At 40.8% G+C, this 18,829-nt stretch overlaps 2 pseudogenes; one reads left to right on the top strand and one right to left on the bottom strand.

The window, feature by feature from the left end:
• The window catches only part of LOC116906050, a 42,226-nt pseudogene that overhangs the window by 15,505 nt on the left and 7,892 nt on the right, over positions 1-18,829 (bottom strand).
• Positions 10,732-10,850, top strand: LOC116906474 (annotated as a pseudogene).

Genomic DNA, 18,829 nt, shown 5'->3' on the forward strand with positions numbered 1-18,829 from the left:
GACCTCTGGTTAGTCTGCCTAAGGGTTTATCTATCTTGTTGATTTTCTTAAACAAGCAGTTTCTGGTTTTGTTGATTTTTTTTTTTGTATAGTTCTTCTTGTTTCAAGTTGGTTGATTTCAGCCCTGAGTTTGATTATTTCCTGCTGTCTATTCCTCTTGGGTGTATTTGCTTCTTTTTGTTCTAGAGCTTTTAGGTGTGCATCAAGCTGCTAATGTATGCTCTCTCCCGTTTTTATTTGGAGGCACTCAGAGCTATGAGTTTTTCTCTTAGCACTGCTTTCATTGTGTTCCATAAGTTTGGGTATGCTGTGCCTTCATTGTCATTAAATTCTAAAAAGTCATTAATTTCTTTCTTTATTTCTTCCATGACCAAGTTATCACTGAGTAGAGCATTGTTTAACTTCCATGTTTATGTGAGCTTTCTGTCCTTTTTGTTGTTATTGAAGACCAGCCTTAGTCTGATAGGATGCGTGAGATTATTTCAATCTTTTTGTTTATGTTGAGGTTGGTTTTGTGACCTATTATATGCTTAATCTTGGAGAAGGTACCATGAGGTGCTGAGAAGAAGGTATATTCTTTTGTTTTAGAATGGAATGTTCTATAAATATGTTAAATCCATTTGGTTCATAACTTCTGTTATTTTCTCTATGTCTCTGTTTGTTTTCTGTTTCCATGATCTGTCCATTGATGAGAGTGGGGTGTTAAAGCCTCCCACTATTATTGTGTGAGGTGCAATATGTTATTTGAGGTTTAGTAGGGTTGTTTTTATGAATGTAGGTACCCTTGCATTTGGAGAATAGATTTTCAGGATTGAGAGTTCGTTTTGGTGGATTTTTCCTTTGATGAATATGAAAAGTCCTTCCTTATCTTTTTTGATAACTTTTGGTTGGAAGTCAATTTTATTAGATATTAGAATGGCTACTCCAACTTGTTTCTTGTTTTCCAGCCTTTTACTTGAAGGTAGTGTCTGTCTTTGTCTCTGAGGTGTGTTTCTTTTATGCAGAAAAATTCTGGGTCCTGTTTACATACCCAGTCTGTTAGTCTGTGTCTTTTTTCCCCCGGAGCTGAGGACAGAACCCAGGGCTTGTGCTTGCTAGGCAAGCGCTCTACCACTGAGCTAAATCCCCAACCCCAGTCTATGTCTTTTTATTGGAGAATTGAGTTCATTGATGTTAAGAGATATTAAGGAATAGTGATTGTTGTTTCCTGTTATTTTTGTTGTTAGAGGTGGAATTATGTTTGTTTGTTTCTCTTCTCATGGGTTTGTTGCAAAAAGATTACTTTTTTGCCTTTCCTAGGGTGTAGTTTCCCTCCTTGTGGTGGAGTTTTCCAAGTGTTATCCTTTGAAGGGCTGGATTTGTGAAAAGATATTTTGTAAATTTGACTTTGTCATGGGATATCTTGGTTTCTCCATTTATGTTAATTGAGAGTTTTGCTGGATATATAGCCTGGTTGGTATTTGTGTTCTCCTAGGGTCTGTATGATCTCTACCCAAGATATTCTGGCTTTTGAGGTCTCTGGTGAGAAGTGTGGCGCAATTCTGATAGGTCTGCCTTTGTATGCTACTTGACCTTTTCCCCTTAATTGCTTTTAATATTTTTTCTTTGTTTTGTGCATTTGGTGTTTGATTAGTATGTGACAGGAGGTGTTTCTCTTCAGGTCCAGTCTATTTGAAGTTCTGTAGGCTTCCTGTATGCTTCTGGCATCTCTTTCTTTAGGTTAGGGAAGTTTTGTTTTCTGTAATTTTGTTGAAGATCTTTACTGACCTTTCTATACTATATTCACTCTCTTCTATACCTATTATCCTTAGGTTTGACCTTCTCATCGTGTCCTGGATTTCCTGTATGTTTTGGGTTAGAAGCCTTTTGCATTTTACATTTTCTTTGACGGTTGTGTCAATGCTTTCTATGGTATCTCTGACCCTGAGATTCTCCCTTCTATCTCTTGTATTCTGTTGGTGATGCTTGTGTCTATGACTCCTGATCTCTTCCCTAGGTTTTCTATCTTCAGGGTTGTTTCCCTTTGTGATTTCTTTATTGTTTCTATGTCTATTTTTAAATCCTGGGTGGTTTTTTTCAATACCTTCACTTGTTTGGTTGTGTTTTCCTGGAATTCTTTAAGGGATTTTTGTGTTTCTTCTTTGAGGGCTTCTACTTGTTTACCTGTATTGTCCTGTATTTCTTTAAGGGAGTTATTTATGTCCTTTTTAAAATCCTCTATCATCATCATGAGATGTGATTTTAAATCCAGATCTTGCCTTTCCAGTGTGTTTGGCCATCCAGTATTTGCTTTGGTGGGAGAACTGGGCTCTGATGACGCCAAGTAGTCTTAGTTTCTGCTGATTAGGTTCCTGTGCTTGCCTCTCATCTCAGGTTGTCTCTGGTGTTAGCTTGTTTTGCTGTCTCTGACAGCGGCTTGACCCTCCTGCAAGCCCATGTGTCAGCACTCCTGTAGACCTGTTTTCTTACAGCTGGATCTGGGTACAGAGGGCTGTGGGACCAGTTCAGCTCCGAGCATAGGCAGAAACCAAAAGGGTCTTGTCCCAAACTGCTCCTGGGTTTGTATGTCCTGAGGTCTGCCCTCGGGTGGCTCAGAGCAGAAGAGTTGATCTTACTTATGCTGTCAGGTGTGTCAGCACACCTGGCAACTGGCTTTTAGCTCTGGGTGCAGGCAGAAACCAGAAGGGTCCTGCCTCTGACGGCTCTTAGCTTCCTGTGCCCAGAGGTCTTGGGCCAGGAATATCAGCAGAAGTGGAGGTCTCCCCTGAGTTCTCAGGAATATCCACACTTCTGAGAGTCCTGCTTTCTCCCTCACAGGATTTGGGTACAGAGATCTAAATGATGGATCATCATTTAGCTATTACAGATATCTGTACAAGAGATGCCAGTGTTTTATGTGATTTCAACTAGAGTCGATATTATCCAAGACTGTTTTTTTATCATGGATCAGAGAATTTTAACACTTAAAGAAATGTTATAAACTATCTAGGCCAGTCTTTGAATTTTACATGAAGCCCAGAAAAAGAGTATGTTTTTATTCTAATCACCATGTCTACTGTGGTTCTAGATACTAAATTATAACACAAGACTTCGGATTCTGATTTCAAAAATTGTATCTCTTATTCTGTGTAGCTTCTTTAAAGGAATGAGAGATTATTACTTGTGGTGTTTTAAATTTTTTTATTTTTAGAGAACATTTATTTGTAATTTTAAGGTTCTTTTTTTATTTGTTTTTTATCAATATAAAGTTTGTATTTCAGGAAACATTTTAAAGTCTTTGCAAACTCTAACTTCAACAAAACTTGGTTTTTTTCATATATTCTTGTATTTTAATGCTTTTTCTATATTCTCTCTACCAATTCCTTCATCATGTGTCTGAAATTTACCCTTAATGCACCTTCTCATTTGAAATTTTTAGGAAAAATGCCATTGTTAGAAATATTGTTCTATTTTCCCTTCATGCAAACCCCATCTCCCTTCTGGTCTGCATGTCCACCAGGGCAAATTGTCCCTCTCAACATCCCACAGTCTGTAGGTGTTTCAGGACATCTGGTGTAAGCAGGGTAACAGGTAAGACATCCACCCAAAAAACTTCACCAGCTGGGACCCCCAAGAAGCTCGGCAGATGCAGGACCCCTCTACTCTACACGAATCCCAGTCTCCCTTCCAGTCTGCACCTCTGCTGGGACAGATCTGCATATCTGACCTTCTCAGCATCCCACAGTCTGCAGGTCTCCCAGGAGATCTGTTGCAACCAGGGACACAGTGGGCAGACTCCAGACACCCAGACCAGTTAATACCAGAGATAACCAGATGACTAGAGGCATGTGGAAGAACAGAAGCAACAGAAGCAAATATACTTTGGCACCATCAGAACTCAGTTCTCCCACCACAGCAAGCTCTGCGTACCCTAACATACCTGAAAAGCACGATGCTGACCAAAATATCCCATCTCATGAAGATAGTAGAGACCTTTAAGGAGGATCTGAATAACTCAAAGAAATACAGGAAAACATAAGTAAACAAAGGAAACAAATAAATTCCTTAAAGAAATACAGGAAAACACAATCCAACAGGTGAAGGAATTGAACAAAGCAGTTGAAGACCTAAAAATGGAAGTAGAAACAATAAAGAAATCACAAATGGAGGAAATCCTGGAAATGGAAAACCTAGGAAAGAGATCTGGAGCCACAGATGCAAACATCAATAGCAAAATACAAGGGATAGAAAAAAAGAATCTCAGTGTAGAAGATACTGTAGAAGAGATTGACACAACAGTCAAAGAAAAAGGAAAGCATGAAAAACTCCTAACCCAAAGCATCCAGGAAATCCAGGCCACAAAGAAAAGACCAAACCTAAGAATAATCGGAGTAGAGGAGAGTGAAGATTCTAAAGATTCCCAGCTTAAAGGGCAAAAAACAAAACAAAATCGAAAACAAAAAAAGCCTCAAAACAAAAACAAAAACAAAGAAACAAAATAACCTTTGACAAAAATCATAGAATAAAACATCCTTAACCTGAAGAAAGAGATGGCCACAAATGTACAAGAAGCCTACAAAATACCACATAGACTGGACCAGACAAGAAAATCTCCTGTCACATAATAATCAAGACACCAAATGCACAGAAAAAAAAGAAAGAATACTAAAAACTATAAGGGAAAAAGGCCAAGTAACATATAAAGGCACACCTATCAGAATTATACCAAACTTCTCAACAGAGACTCTAAAAGGTAGAATATCCTGCATTGATGTCATGTGGACTCTAAGAGAACACAAATGTCAGCCCGGGCCACTATACCCAGTAAAACTCTCAATCATCATAGATGGAGAAACAAAAATATTCCAGGACAAAACCAAATTTAAACAATATGTATCTACTAATCCAACCCCATAGAGGATTCTAGAAGGAAAACTCCAACCCAGAGAGGGCATCTACAGAAAAGTGGGGTAAGGGGGGATGACAAAAAATTAATCATCTCACAAGAAACCCCAAAGGAGAGAATCACACACACACATAATTCTCCCTCTAACAACAAATATGACAAAAACTAACAGTCTTCCATCTTTAATATCTCTCAACATCAACAGACTCAATTCCTCAATAAAAAAGACATAAGCTAACAGACTGGATATACAAGGAGAATCCAGCATTTTGCTGCATACAAGAAACACACCTCAATGACAAAAACAGAGATTACCTCAGAGTAAAAGACTGATTTAAAAGTTTGCCAAGCAAATGGTCCCAAGAAACAAGAGGAGTTGACATTCTAATATTCAATAAAATAGACTTTCAACCAAAAGTAATCAAACAAGATGGAGAAGGACACTTGATAGTCATCAAATATAAAGTCTATCAGAAGTCCCAATTATGAAAATCTATGCCCCAAATGCAAGGGTACCCATGTTTGTTGGTTGATGTCTATATGCAGCTGAGGGCTGGCACAAGTTAAGTTAAGGCCCATGATTGGACAGTAAAAAGTAAGGTTGAGACAAAGTTTTGGTAAGGAGATAGGGAAGAGGAAAGAAGGGAGAAGAACCAAGAAGGAAGCAGAAAAGGGCGACCCAGATCCATGTGGTCTTAGGGCCAATATGTAGTTATGAATATTTCTTAAGGGATGCATTTCTACAGGTCAATTTATCTTATCTAGGTGGGCAGTTTATATCTTTATCAATTGACTGTGAGTTTATGGTGTGGATGTACTGTGGATTGAGAATTTAACATATAAATCTGATTGCTAAATTGCAGCTTATTGAGTCTTGATTTTATCAGGTTGTTGGGAGTTTACAGTATAAACACCAGGGGAAGTGGGAAGGGTAGTTGTTGGGAGTGTGGGAAGAGTCTGTGACAGGGTGTCTCAATAAACCACCCACTGCTGGACCTCTAGTGTTCTGATTTTACCCCGTACCTGGGACCAGAGAGTTCACAGCTGGTAGAGAGACAGGCGGGAGAGGGCACCTAGCAATGGGGGCTGAGAGACTGATGGGGCTAGAGGATAACAAGAGATAAGGTGTCGTGGTGCCACACTAAAACAGGCTGCTGCTGAGATGAAAGTACCCCGCAAATGCCATGTGGCCCTATGGTGCTGGCTCTAGTGTGGCATAAAAGAACCATATATATTTAATAATTACCACAACACATGTTCACAAAAGAAACTTGACTAAAGCTCAAAACACACACTGAAACTCACAATAATAGCAGGAGACTTCAATACCCTACTCCCATCAATCGGCAGGTCATTGAAACAGAAACTAAACAGAGACATAGTGAAACTAACAGAAGTTATGAACCAAATGGATTTAACAGATATATTCAGAACATTTCACCCTACAACAAAAGAATATACCTTTCTCTCAGCATCTCATGTTACCTTTTCAAAAATTGACCACATAATTGGACACAAAACAAACCTTAAGAGATACAAGAAGTTTGGAATAATCCTATGCATCCTATCAGATCACCACGGACTAAGGCTAGACTTCAAGAACAACAAAAACAACAGAAAGCCCACATACCAATCGAAACTGAGCAACTCTCTACTTGGGTGGGGAAGAAATAAAAAAGTCAGACTTTCTATAATTCAATGAAAATGAAGACATATCATGCCCAAACTTATAGGACACAATGAAAGCAGTGCTGAGGAAAATTCATAGCACTAACTGCCTTTGTAAAGAAATTTGATAAATCCTATACCAGTAACTTAACAGCACACCTGAAAGCTCTAGAACAAAAAGAAGCAAATACACCCAAGAGGAGTAGACAGCAGGAAAGAATCAAGCTCAGGGTTGAAATCAGCCAATTAGAAACAAAGAGAACAAATTAGGAATCAACAAAACTAAAAGCTGGTTCTTTGAGAAAATCAACAAGATAGGTAAACCCTTAGCCAAGCTAACTAAAGGACAGAGACGGTATTCAAATTAACAAAATCAGAAATGAAAGGAGCAACATAACAGCAGAAACTGAAGAAATTCAAAAAATTATCAGATCTTACTACAAAAGCCTTTACTCAACAAAACTGGAAAAATCTAGATGAAATGGATTACTTTCTAGGCAGGTACCACATATCAAAGTTAACTCAAGCACAGATAAACTATCTAAGTCCCATAAGGGAATAGAAATAGTCACTAAAAAACTCTCAACCAAAAACTGCCCAGGGCCAGGTGGTTTTAGTGCAGAATTCCATCAGATCTTCAAAGAAGAACTAATTCCAACACTCCTCAAACTATTCCAAACAATAGAAACAGAAGGAAAACTAACTAATTCATTCTGTGAAGCCACAGTTAAACCACACGAAGATCCAAGAAAGAGAGCTTCAGAGCAATTTTGCTTATGAATATCAACGCAAAAATACTCAATAAAATCCTAGCAAACTAAATCAAAGAACACATCAAATACACAATTCACTATGATCAATTAGGCTTCATCCCAAGGATACAGGGATGGTTCAATATATGAAAATCCATTAGTGTAATTCACTATATAAACAAACTCAGAAAATAAATCACGTGATCATCTCATTAGTTGCTGAAAAAGTATTTGACAAAACACAAAACCCCTTCATGTTAAAAGTATTGGAGAGAACAGGAATTCATGGCCCATGCCTAAACATAATAAAAACCAGTAAATAATAAAATAATAAATAATAAATGCAAACCAACAGCCAATGTCAAATTAAATGGAGAGATACTTGAATCAATCCCACTAAAATCAGGGACAGAATAAGGATGTCCACTCTCTCCATATCTATTCAATATATCACTCAAAGTTCTAGCTAGAGCAATAAGACAACAAAAGGAGATCAAGGGGACACAAATAGGAAAAAAAGATGATACAATAAAATATATAAGTGACACCAAAAATTCTACCAGAGAACTTCTAGAGCTGATAAATAGCTTCAGCAAAGTGGCTGGATATAAAATTAACTCAAACAATCAGTAGCCTTCCTTTATACAAATGATAAATGGGCTGAGAAAGAAAATAGGAAACAACAAGCTTCACAATAGCACAGATAATATAAAAACATTTTGGCTTAACTCTAACCAAACAAGTGAAAGAGCTGTATGACAAAAACTTCAAGTCTCTGAAGAAAGAAATCAAAGACCTCAGAAGATGGAAAGATCTCCCATGCTCATGGATTGGCAGGATTAATATAGTAAAAATGCCCATTTTGCTAAAAGCAATCTATAGATTCAACGTAATCCCCATCAAAATTCCAACTCAATTCTTCATAGAGTTAGAAAGAGCAATTCTCAATTTCATATGGAAAAACAAAAAAGAACCAGGATAGTAATAAGAACTTCTGGGGGAATTACCATCCCTGACCTCAAGCTCACAGAGCAATAGTGATAAAACAAAACTGAATGGTATTGGTACAGAGACAGACAAACTGATAAATGGAATAGAATTGAAGACCCAGAAATAAACACACACACCTATGGTCACTTGATCTTTGACAAAGGAGCTAAAACCATCCAGTGGAAAAAAGACAGCATTTTCAACAAATGGTACTGGTTCAACTGGAGGTCAGCATGTAGAAGAATGCAAGTTTATCCATTTTTACCTCCTTGTACAAAGCTCAATTCCAAGTGGATCAAGGACCTCCACATAAAACTAGATACACTGGAGCTAATAGAAGAGAAAGTGGGGAAGAGCATTGAACAAATGGGCACTGGGGGCATTTTCCTGAACAGAACGCCAATGGCTTATGCTCTAAGATCAAGAATCGGCAAATGGGACTTCATAAAACTGCAAAGCTTCTGTAAGGCAAAGGACACTGTCATTAGGACAAAATGGCAACCAACAGATTGGGAAAAGATATTTACCAATCCTACATCTGATAGAGGGCCAATATGCAAAGTATACAAAGAACTCAAGAAGTTAGACTCCAGGAAACCAAATAACCCAATTAAAACACGGGGTAGAGAACTAAACAGAGAGTTCACAATAGAGAAATCTCAAATTGCTGAGAAGCACTTAAAGAAATGTACGAAGTCTTTAGTCATCAAGGAAATGCAAGTCACAATGACCCTAAGATTCCACCTCACACCAGTCAGAGTGGCTAAGATAATAGCAGATGCTGGGGAGGGTGTGAAGAAAGAGGAACACACCTCCACTGCTGGGACTGCTACAGCCACTCTGGAAATCACTCTGGAGTTTCCTCAGAAAATCGTAAGTAGATCTACCTGAAGACCCAGCTATACAACCCTTGGGAATATACCCAAAAGATGCCCCACCATGCCACAGGGACACATGCTCCACTGTGATTTTAGTGGCCTTATTTGTAATAACCAGAAGCTGAAAACAACTCAGATGTCCCTCTAACAAAGAGTAGATGCAGAAAATACGGTTCCTTTACACAATGGAATACTATTCAGCCATTAAGAATGAAGACATCATGTGTTTTGTAGGCAGATGGATGGAACTAGCAAATGTCATCCTTTGTGAGGTAACCCAGACTCAAATGGACATAAGTGGTTTATATTCACTAATAAGTGGATATTAGCCAAATATACAGAATACTTAGGCTACAACACACACAACAAGGAAAAAGGCCCAAGTAAGGATGCTTCAATCCCACTTAGATGGGGGAAGGAAAAAATCTTGGGAGACAGGGGGAGGGAGGGTTCTCGGTGGGAGAGGGGGAGGGGGAAGGGAAAACAGGATTAGGTATGGCGGGGGCTGGGGAGCCCAGAGGTCCAATAGAATGAATGGAAATATGTAGCCTTGGGGGGGGGGGGGAAGTGGGAGGTGGGGGGAGGGAGGTGGGAGGACCCTCTAGAAAGTACCAAAGATCTGGGAGGTGAGAGACTGTCAGGACTCAATGTGAGGGATCTTAGATGGATACGCCCAACACTGGGGAGAGGGAACTCTTAGAGTCCACTTCCAGTAGACAGACATGGCCTCGAGTGGAGGGAAGGGTTTACCAACCCAGTCAAAATTTCGGACCCAGAATTGTTTCTGTCTAAGAAAACTGCAGGGACAAAATGGAGAAGAGTGTGAAGGTAAGGTGGTTCAGTGACCAGCCCAACTTGGGATCCATCGCATGAGGGTCGTAGGGGCAACAATGGCTTGACACTCTTACTGATGCTATGCTGTGCTTACATACAGGAGCCTAGAATGGCTCTTCTTTGAGAGGTCCAACCTGCAGCTGACTGAGACAGAAGCAGATACTTACACCCAACCATTGAACTGAAGTTGGGGATCCCTGTGGTTGATTTAGGGGAAGGATTGAAGAAGCTGAGGAGGAGGGATACCCCATAGGAAGACCAGCCGTCTGAACTAACCAGGACCCCAGGGAGCTCCCAGACACTGAGCCTCCAACCAGGCAGCATACATGGCTGGTCCAAGCCCTTGGCACACACACAGCAGAAGACTGCCTGTTCTGGCCTTGGTGGGAGAATACTCTCCTAATCCTAGAGACTTGAGGGCCCAAGGAGGGGGCAGACCTCTTGAGGCAGAGTACCCTCTTGGAGACAGGGGGAGGAGGAATGGGATGAGGAACTGAGGGAGGGGGACCTGGAGGGGGGGGTCAGTTGGATAGTAAGTAAATATTTTTTTTAAATATCCTCTTATTCATAGTTTTGTCCTAAAATTTTTTGTTCCCATTTGTTCCTGCTGGCATAGGTTATTCTGAAGAATAAAAATGTACATTTAGAATTAATAGAGTGCTTCTTGGAAGAAGCATTTGTTACAAAGATTTATTTATTTAATCCTGGGAAAATAATATTATTGACTGCCCCTAGAAAGCGTGGATGCGGTGTCACATCTGCATCGATAGGTGGCAGAGAGGAAAGGAGTTGTGTCTCTGCTCAGTGTTCTGACCTGATCTGAATGACTAGTATCCTAACATTCCCTGAAAAAAAAAAAGCCCGAGATTACAACTTGTCCAGTGTCAGGCATCCGGTCAGGGAGCTAATCTAAGATGACACCAGTCTCATGCTATGCAGACCTGGATGAGCTCCCAGGATGGGGGTCAAGCTAGATGCTAGAACCCCTCCTGGGATCCTGGGGCCCTGGGTGGAAGTGAGCCAGAGCCAGATGACCCTCACATGGGTCCACTCTGGCTGGCCTCATAAGGAGAGAGCCAGAGATGACCAGCCATGGGACCTGGGCAGGGAGCTATATTGAGATGGCCATGAGTCTGATGCTACACAGGACTGGAAGGGGAGACCATGCCTGAGAGGACCCCTGTCTGGTCCCATAACGCATGAGCAGGGAACAGTACTCTTGCGATATGATTGCAGATACTCAAGAGACCCTGGGCACCTTTGAGAGAAGCAAGTCAGTGGTGGAGAAATGGAAGAGAAAAACAGATGGATATGGGCACAGTGAAGAGAGGCAGAACAGAAGAGTTGAGAGTAATGGTGAACAACCTGGAGTAAGATGCCATCTGAAACCACCGTGAGGTCCCGGCCTATGTGTGGCCCTGCAGTAGCAGGCAGGACAGGCAGACATCCCTCGTCTGGGCTGCTGCCCCGGGGACGTAATGTCTGAGTGCTGTACAGAACTGGCCCTAGCCCTCACCTGGCATCATGAGAGAGCTGTCTCTGGAGACATGAAAGAAAGACAGCTGATCCTGCCCCTAACCAGCTGCAGTACTTGGGAGAGAGGGTCTTGCATGTTGCAGGAATTGTGGGTAAAGCTGTCCCCAATGATGCAAGCATGGGAGAGCTGGTCCAGCAATTTGTCTGTCTTGCAGCAGGGTAGGAGATGGAGAGTTGCTCTTTTACCCTTGTTCCTTGCTACCTATGGGAGAGCTGGACCTGGAGCAGGAGAGATGGTTCTATCCCTTACGTGCTGTAGCACTCTGGAGAGTGGGCCCTGCACTTCACCTGGGCACCACAGCAGAGCTAGCCTTGGATATGAGGGCTGCCGGCCCCAAGGGGATGGGCTCTGGAGAACTGGTCTTGTTGGGTGGTGACACAGACAAGGGACAGGCACTCACTTCCCCTCCCTTGTCCTTTGACATCTGTGGCAGGTAGGAGAGATGGCAGCAGGGTAGAGTTGGCCCTGGTTGCAGAGGTTGCTGGTGAGCTGGCTTCGAGGGTGGAGAGCGTGAGACTAGGAGAGTCTGCAGGCTGACCAGCTGAGATACCTTTCGGATTCAGAACCAGAGCTTTGAATTGGCTCACCCAACATCTACTCTATTGATGAACTGCTGGAGTGCATGAAAGGGTCAGTCCTAGATTCAAAAATATAGGATCTCCATGATGCAGACCAAGAGGATATCCAAGAGGAGTCCCAGTGAGGTTCTAGTATTGATAGAGTAGCAGAAGCCAAAGGACTCATACCAGACCAATGAGTCAGAGCGATGAACATTGGCAAGGAAACAAGCGTGGACAAAAGTGCATTCAAGGTGACCCACTGTGACCCACTGTGACACACTGCAGCTACGACAAGATTTTTTTCTTTGTTGTTGGGGGAAGTTGCAAGGGTGGAAGACAGGTACAGAGGGAGAGGTAGAGGAGTGGGATTGAGGTGCATGATGTGAAATAAAACCAATAAAAAACCAATAAGAAGTATTTTTAAGGGACATGATTGAAGTGTTACTTTTAGTACCAAGATTAGGAATTGGTAACCATCCAAAAATAAATTTAAAAGGCTGCCTCTCAGCTCCCCAAACCTCCTTCATTAGGAGATCTTCTTTAAAAGTCTTTGGCAAGTCTTCTTATTTTGAATAACTGGAAATTTCAAGAAACATGAACTTAGAACCGAGTGCTGTGACGACAGATTTTAAGCATTGCTGGATTAAGGGATAACCAGATCTATGGTATAACAGTTTCTACATGTGTCTCACTACGGTTATTAAAGAAATTGTTATTTTAATTGGCTGAATGAGTAAAAATTATTGAGTCAGTGAAGCCATGAATATCACAAAAGTATGGAGGAAGGGTGACTTGGCTGTGCTTGAGCTGACACGTATGTCTGCTTTCATGATCAGATATTGATGTTCCTGATTTTTAACACTTTAGACTTGTAATTATGACTGCTCTGGGTGTCAGGCCTTGACTTCCGACTGGAACTATGGCTTTCGTGGGCCTCCAATTTGTACTCCACAGATTAGCCTAGAAACTGTCATAGTCACACAAGCAGAATCTTAGTATTTTGTTTTTGAATCTATTATATTGCTCCTGTGTCTCTGGAGAACACTTACTAATATTACTTGGGAGATATTGTCTGTGCCTTCAAGAGTGGCTCAGTCTATTACAAACTCTGCATTAAAATACATCTGATTATACAGTACATGACCATTGAGGAGATGTGGCAGTATATAAGTATGTAAAATTATCTTTTATTTGTCTTTCTGATTGTTATCTTAGGGGCTTATGGTTAATGTAGACCTAGTCACAGAAGCCTCTAGCCTCCACATAATCTAATCTAGGCCTAGATGGCTTCAGCCTCTGAGACTTACTGCTGAATAAGCTCACCTGTTCTAGCTCTTTCTGAAGTCTGGATTCTCTCTTGGCCTCTGCATGAATTGCTCTGCTTGGCCTCGTACTAACTGTGGCCTCTGTTCTAATCTCCTGGCTCCTTCTCACTCTCGGACTTGTTCTGTCTTTACCTGTGTTTAGTTTGTTCTCTGTAAAACTGTCCCAGTAAACCTTCCTCCTTCCCTTTTCTCTCTCTGTCCTGCTCTCTCTTAAGTAGCCTCTGTTTCCTGTCTGTTCTCATGAGAGTTGGGCACATCCTATTCTGTCAGATCTTTCTCTGATGCATCACTTTGTCTGTCACTCAAGTTGACATCACCTTCAAACATGGGTGCTTCCTTCTACAAACTAACTTTACCTTCATTGTTTGGGATTACAGGTGTGTACTAAGTGTGTGTCTGTGTTCCAGCCAGAGGGATCGAAGGTGTGAGCTAAGGGCTGAGCCACACCACAACTAGAAACAGGTTTTTTGGTTTGTTTTGCTTTTTTTTTTTTTTTTTTTTTTAGTAAATAGCAAAATGTTAGGGCCCAAAGTTTGATAAAATATTTTGTAAAAAAAATACTTTAATTTTTGACTCTATAATGTGCATATTTCATAGATAATGCGCTTATTTATTTTGGAGATCCAGGCTCTGGATCTGGAGGGAAGAATAAGGAAGAAAGAAACCAGGTTCTGTACTGTGGATGTGATAGAACATGGAACATTGCGTGTGTACCCATGGGAAAGTACAATGTCTTTGGGACATCAACAGAAACTGGCGTACCATTTTACAGGCACTAATAAATGACAACATATGGAAAGAAACATCATTAATATGAATAAAATTATTACATAATATTTTGTTTTTTGCATGATTATTTTGACATTCGTTATTTAAGGTTTTGCCTCTATAAACTGAATTACAGCTTTCATTTTAATGTGAAAATTCCAATTAAACATAATTCAGATTGAATATACATGATGTTTTTATATTACTAATATAATGATTTACAAAGTACGGCTGTGAACCAGGCACTCGACCAAGTAGTAAATCTTTGCAAATCTAATGTTATCATCTTTCAGATATTTATACTGTTTTGACATGACAAAGCATTATAGTTGTGCAAATTTATAACAAAAATTGTTTATGTTTATTTTAAGAAAAAACTATGTGATTTTAATACAGAAGAAAAAAGTAAAAGCTACTCATTTCTTTTGTCCCACTAAATTAGCAAATAAGGAGGCAAAACACTACAGCTAGAAAAGCCAGGGAGTCTATTTATAAATTTTAAGAATATTCACAGGAGAGGGGATGCTGTCTTTATGCTGTACATAAGAAAAGAACAAAGGTTCTGCAAACAGTGATTTAAATGTTAATCCAGTTTGATAAAAACTTGTCTTCCTCTATGAAACCAGATGGCAAAGATTACATCTTTTGCTAAAAAATGACTAAATTCGCCGTGATAGAAAGAATGGATTATGGAGAGAACTTAGATCTGCCAAGGTGCTAGAAACAGAAAGATATGAAAGCCTTGAGCATCGGCGGTCCCTGGTGGCGTCCCTGCGAATCTGTGGAAATGTTCCAAGACTCTCTGACAACCTCTGCAGCAGATGTTTTAAATCTCAGGTTGAGGGGCCACATGTTATATGGATCCCGGAAAAGGCTGTTTGGAGAATCCCAGCTGGAAGGGCATCAGCACCGTGGCTATTCATTTGAATGTCTTTTAGTTTGTCATTTACATCAGTTGACTTCCAACCCGGGGCCCTGAAAGAATGGATGAGAAAGGATGGGACCACTAGGAATCACTCGAAGGGTATGATAGGAAGAAGAGAAACTAGAATCTTACACATTTTCTTTAAGTATTTCAAGGTAACATTTTATACTAAAGGAAGCAAAGTGAAGGAAGTATGCACCATCAGATCCACAGTGTCGTCCAGTAATACAGGCTTAGAGGTAATATGGTACCCATCTAAATGACAGAATCAAGGATATCTCAGTCCTTTATCTAATGGATTCAGGACCTGCCTAAAAATCACCATCAGAAAAGGGAAATGTTACCACGGACTCGAAACGATGTGGTGAATGCTCCAGCCATAACTCTCTCCCTACTTAGTCAATATGGTACTCGAAGTCCTAGCCAGAGCAATCAGACAGCGAAAGGAGGTCAAAGGGATACAAATTGGAAGGGAAGAAATCAAAATATCACAATTTGCAGATGATATGATAGTGTACTTAGGTGACCCCAAAAGTTCCACCAGAGAACTACTTAACCTGATAAACAACTTCAGCAAAGTGTCAGGGTATAAAATTAACTCAAACAATCAGTAGCCTTCCTCTACTCAAAGGATAAACAGGCTGAGAAAGAAATTAAGGAAACGACACCCTTCACGATAGTCCCAAATAATATAAAATATCTTGGTATGACTTTAACCAAGCAAGTGAAAGATCTGTATGACCAGAACTTCAAGTGTCTGAAGAAAGAAATTAAGGAAGATCTCAGAAGATGAAAAGATCTTTCATGCTCATGGATTGGCAGGATTAATATAGTAAAGATGGCCATTTTTCCAAAAGCAATCTACAGATTCAATGCAATTCCCATCAAAATCCCTACTCAATTCTTTATAGAGATAGAAAGAGCAATTTGCAAATTCATTTGGAATAACAAAAAAAAAAAACCCAGGAGAGTGAAAACTATACTCAACAATAAAAGAACTTCTGGGGGAATCACCATCCCTGACTTCAAGCAGTATTACAGAGCAATAGTCATAAAAACTGTATGGTATTGGTACAGAGACAGCAGATAGATCAGTGGAACAGAATTGAAGACCCAGAAATGAACTCACACACCTATGGTCACTTGATCTTTGACAAAGGAGCTAAAACCGTTCAATGGAAGAAACACAGCATTTTCAACAAATGGTGCTGGTTCAACTGGAGGTCAGCATGTAGAAGAATGCAAATCGATCCATTCTTATCATCCTGTACAAAGCTTAAGTCCAAGCGGATCAAGGACCTCCACATCAAACCAAATACACTCAAACTAATAGAAGAAAAAGTGGGGAAGAGTCTCAAACACATGGGCACTGGGGAAAATTTCCTGAACAAAACACTGATGGGTTATGCTCTAAGATCAAGAATTGACAAATGGGACCTCATAAAACTGCAAAGCTTCTGTAAGGAAAAAGACATTGTCATTAGGATAAAAGGGCAACCAACAGATTGGGAAAGGATCTTTACCAATCCTACATCTGATAGAGGGCTAATATCCAAAATATACAAAGAACTCAAGAAGTTAGACTCCAGAGAGCCAAATAACCCTATTAAAAATGTGGTTCAGAGTCTCTGCTCCCAGAACCCGTGGGAGAGATACCTTACCGCCTGGTCAGGTGGGCACTCCTGAGGCTGCAGAGCGGAAGAGACCACCAACACTGCCCACCCCTGCCCACATCCCTGACCCAAGAGGAAACTGTACAAGGCCTCTGGGTTCCTGTGGGGGAGGGCCCAGGAGCAGCAGGAGCCCTGCTTGAGACACCCGGAACCTGAAGGAAACAGACCGGATAAACAGTTCTCTGCACCCAAATCCCGTGGGAGGAGAGCTAAACCTTCAGAGAGGCAGACACGCCTCTTGAAACCAGAAGAGACTGCTCTCTGCACACATTACTGATTCCAGAGGAAAACACGGAGGCCATCTGGAACCCTGGTGCCTGGAGGCCCCGGAAGAGGCGGTGCAGATCTTCCTGGTTGCTGCCACCGCGGAGAGCCCGTGGGCAGAACCCCGCGAGCGAACTTGAGCCTCGGGACCACAGGTAAGACTAACTTATCTGCTGCAAGTGACCTGCCTGGTGAATTCAAGGCACAGGTCCACAAGAACAGCTGAAAATCTGTAGAAAGGAAAAACTACAGGCCCGAAAGCAGAACACTCTGTCCCCATAACTGACTGAAAGAGAGGAAAACAGGTCTACAGCACTCCTGACACACAGGCCTATAGGACAGTTTAGCCACTGTCAGAAATAGCAGAACAAAGTAACACTAGAGATAATTTGATGGCGAGAGGCAAGCGCAGGAACCCAAGCAACAGAAACCAAGACTACATGGCACCACCGGAGCCCAATTCTCCCATCAAAACAAACATGGAATATCCAAACACACCAGAAAAGCAAGATCTAGATTCAAAATCATATTTGACCATGATGCTGGAGAACTTCAAGAAAGACATGATGAACTACCTTAGAGAACAAGTAGAAGCCTACAGAGAGGAATCGCAAAAATGCCTGAAAGAATTCCAGGAAAACATAAATAAACAAGTAGAAGCCCATAGAGAGGAGACACAAAAATCCCTGAAAGAATTCCAGGAAAACACAATCAAACAGTGGAAGGAATTAAAAATGGAAATAGAAGCAATCAAGAAAGAACACAGGGAAACAACCCTGGATATAGAAAACCAAAAGAAGAGACAAGGAGCTGTAGATACAAGCTTTACCAACAGAATACAAGAGATGGAAGAGAGAATCTCAGGAGCAGAAGATTCCATAGAAATCATTGACTCAACTGTCAAAGATAATGTAAAGCGAAAAAAGCTACTGGTCCAAAACATACAGGAAATCCAGGACTCAATGAGAAGATCAAACGTAAGGATAATAGGTATAGAAGAGAGTGAAGACTCCCAGCTCAAAGGAGCAGTACATATCTTCAACAAAATCATAGAAGAAAACTTCCCTAACCTAAAAAAAGAGATACCCATATGCATACAAGAAGCCTACAGAACTCCAAATAGATTGGACCAGAAAAGAAACACCTCCCGTCACATAATAGTCAAAACACCAAACGCACAAAATAAAGAAAGAATATTAAAAGCAGTAAGGGAAAAAGGTCAAGTAACATATAAAGGCAGACCTATCAGAATCACACCAGACTTTTCGCCAGAAACTATGAAGGCCAGAAGATCCTGGACTGATGTCATTCAGACCCTAAGAGAACACAAATGCCAGCCCAGGCTACTGTATCCTGCAAAACTCTCAATTAACATAGATGGAGAAACCAAGATATTCCATGACAAAACCAAATTTACACAATATCTTTCTACAAATCCAGCGCTACAAAGGATAATAAATGGTAAAGCCCAACATAAGGAGGCAAGCTATACCCAAGAAGAGGCAAGAAACTAATCGTCTTGGCAACAAAACAAAGAGAAGAAAAGCACACAAACATAACACATCCAAGTATGAATATAACAGGAAGCAATAATCACTATTCCTTAATATCTCTCAACATCAATGGCCTCAACTCCCCAATAAAAAGACATAGATTAACAAACTGGATACGCAACGAGGACCCTGCATTCTGCTGTCTACAGGAAACACACCTCAGAGACAAAGACAGACACTACCTCAGAGTGAAAGGCTGGAAAACAACTTTCCAGGC

This window comes from Rattus rattus, chromosome 7 (genome assembly GCF_011064425.1).
Source record: "Rattus rattus isolate New Zealand chromosome 7, Rrattus_CSIRO_v1, whole genome shotgun sequence".
Taxonomy (NCBI): Eukaryota; Metazoa; Chordata; class Mammalia; order Rodentia; family Muridae; genus Rattus; species Rattus rattus.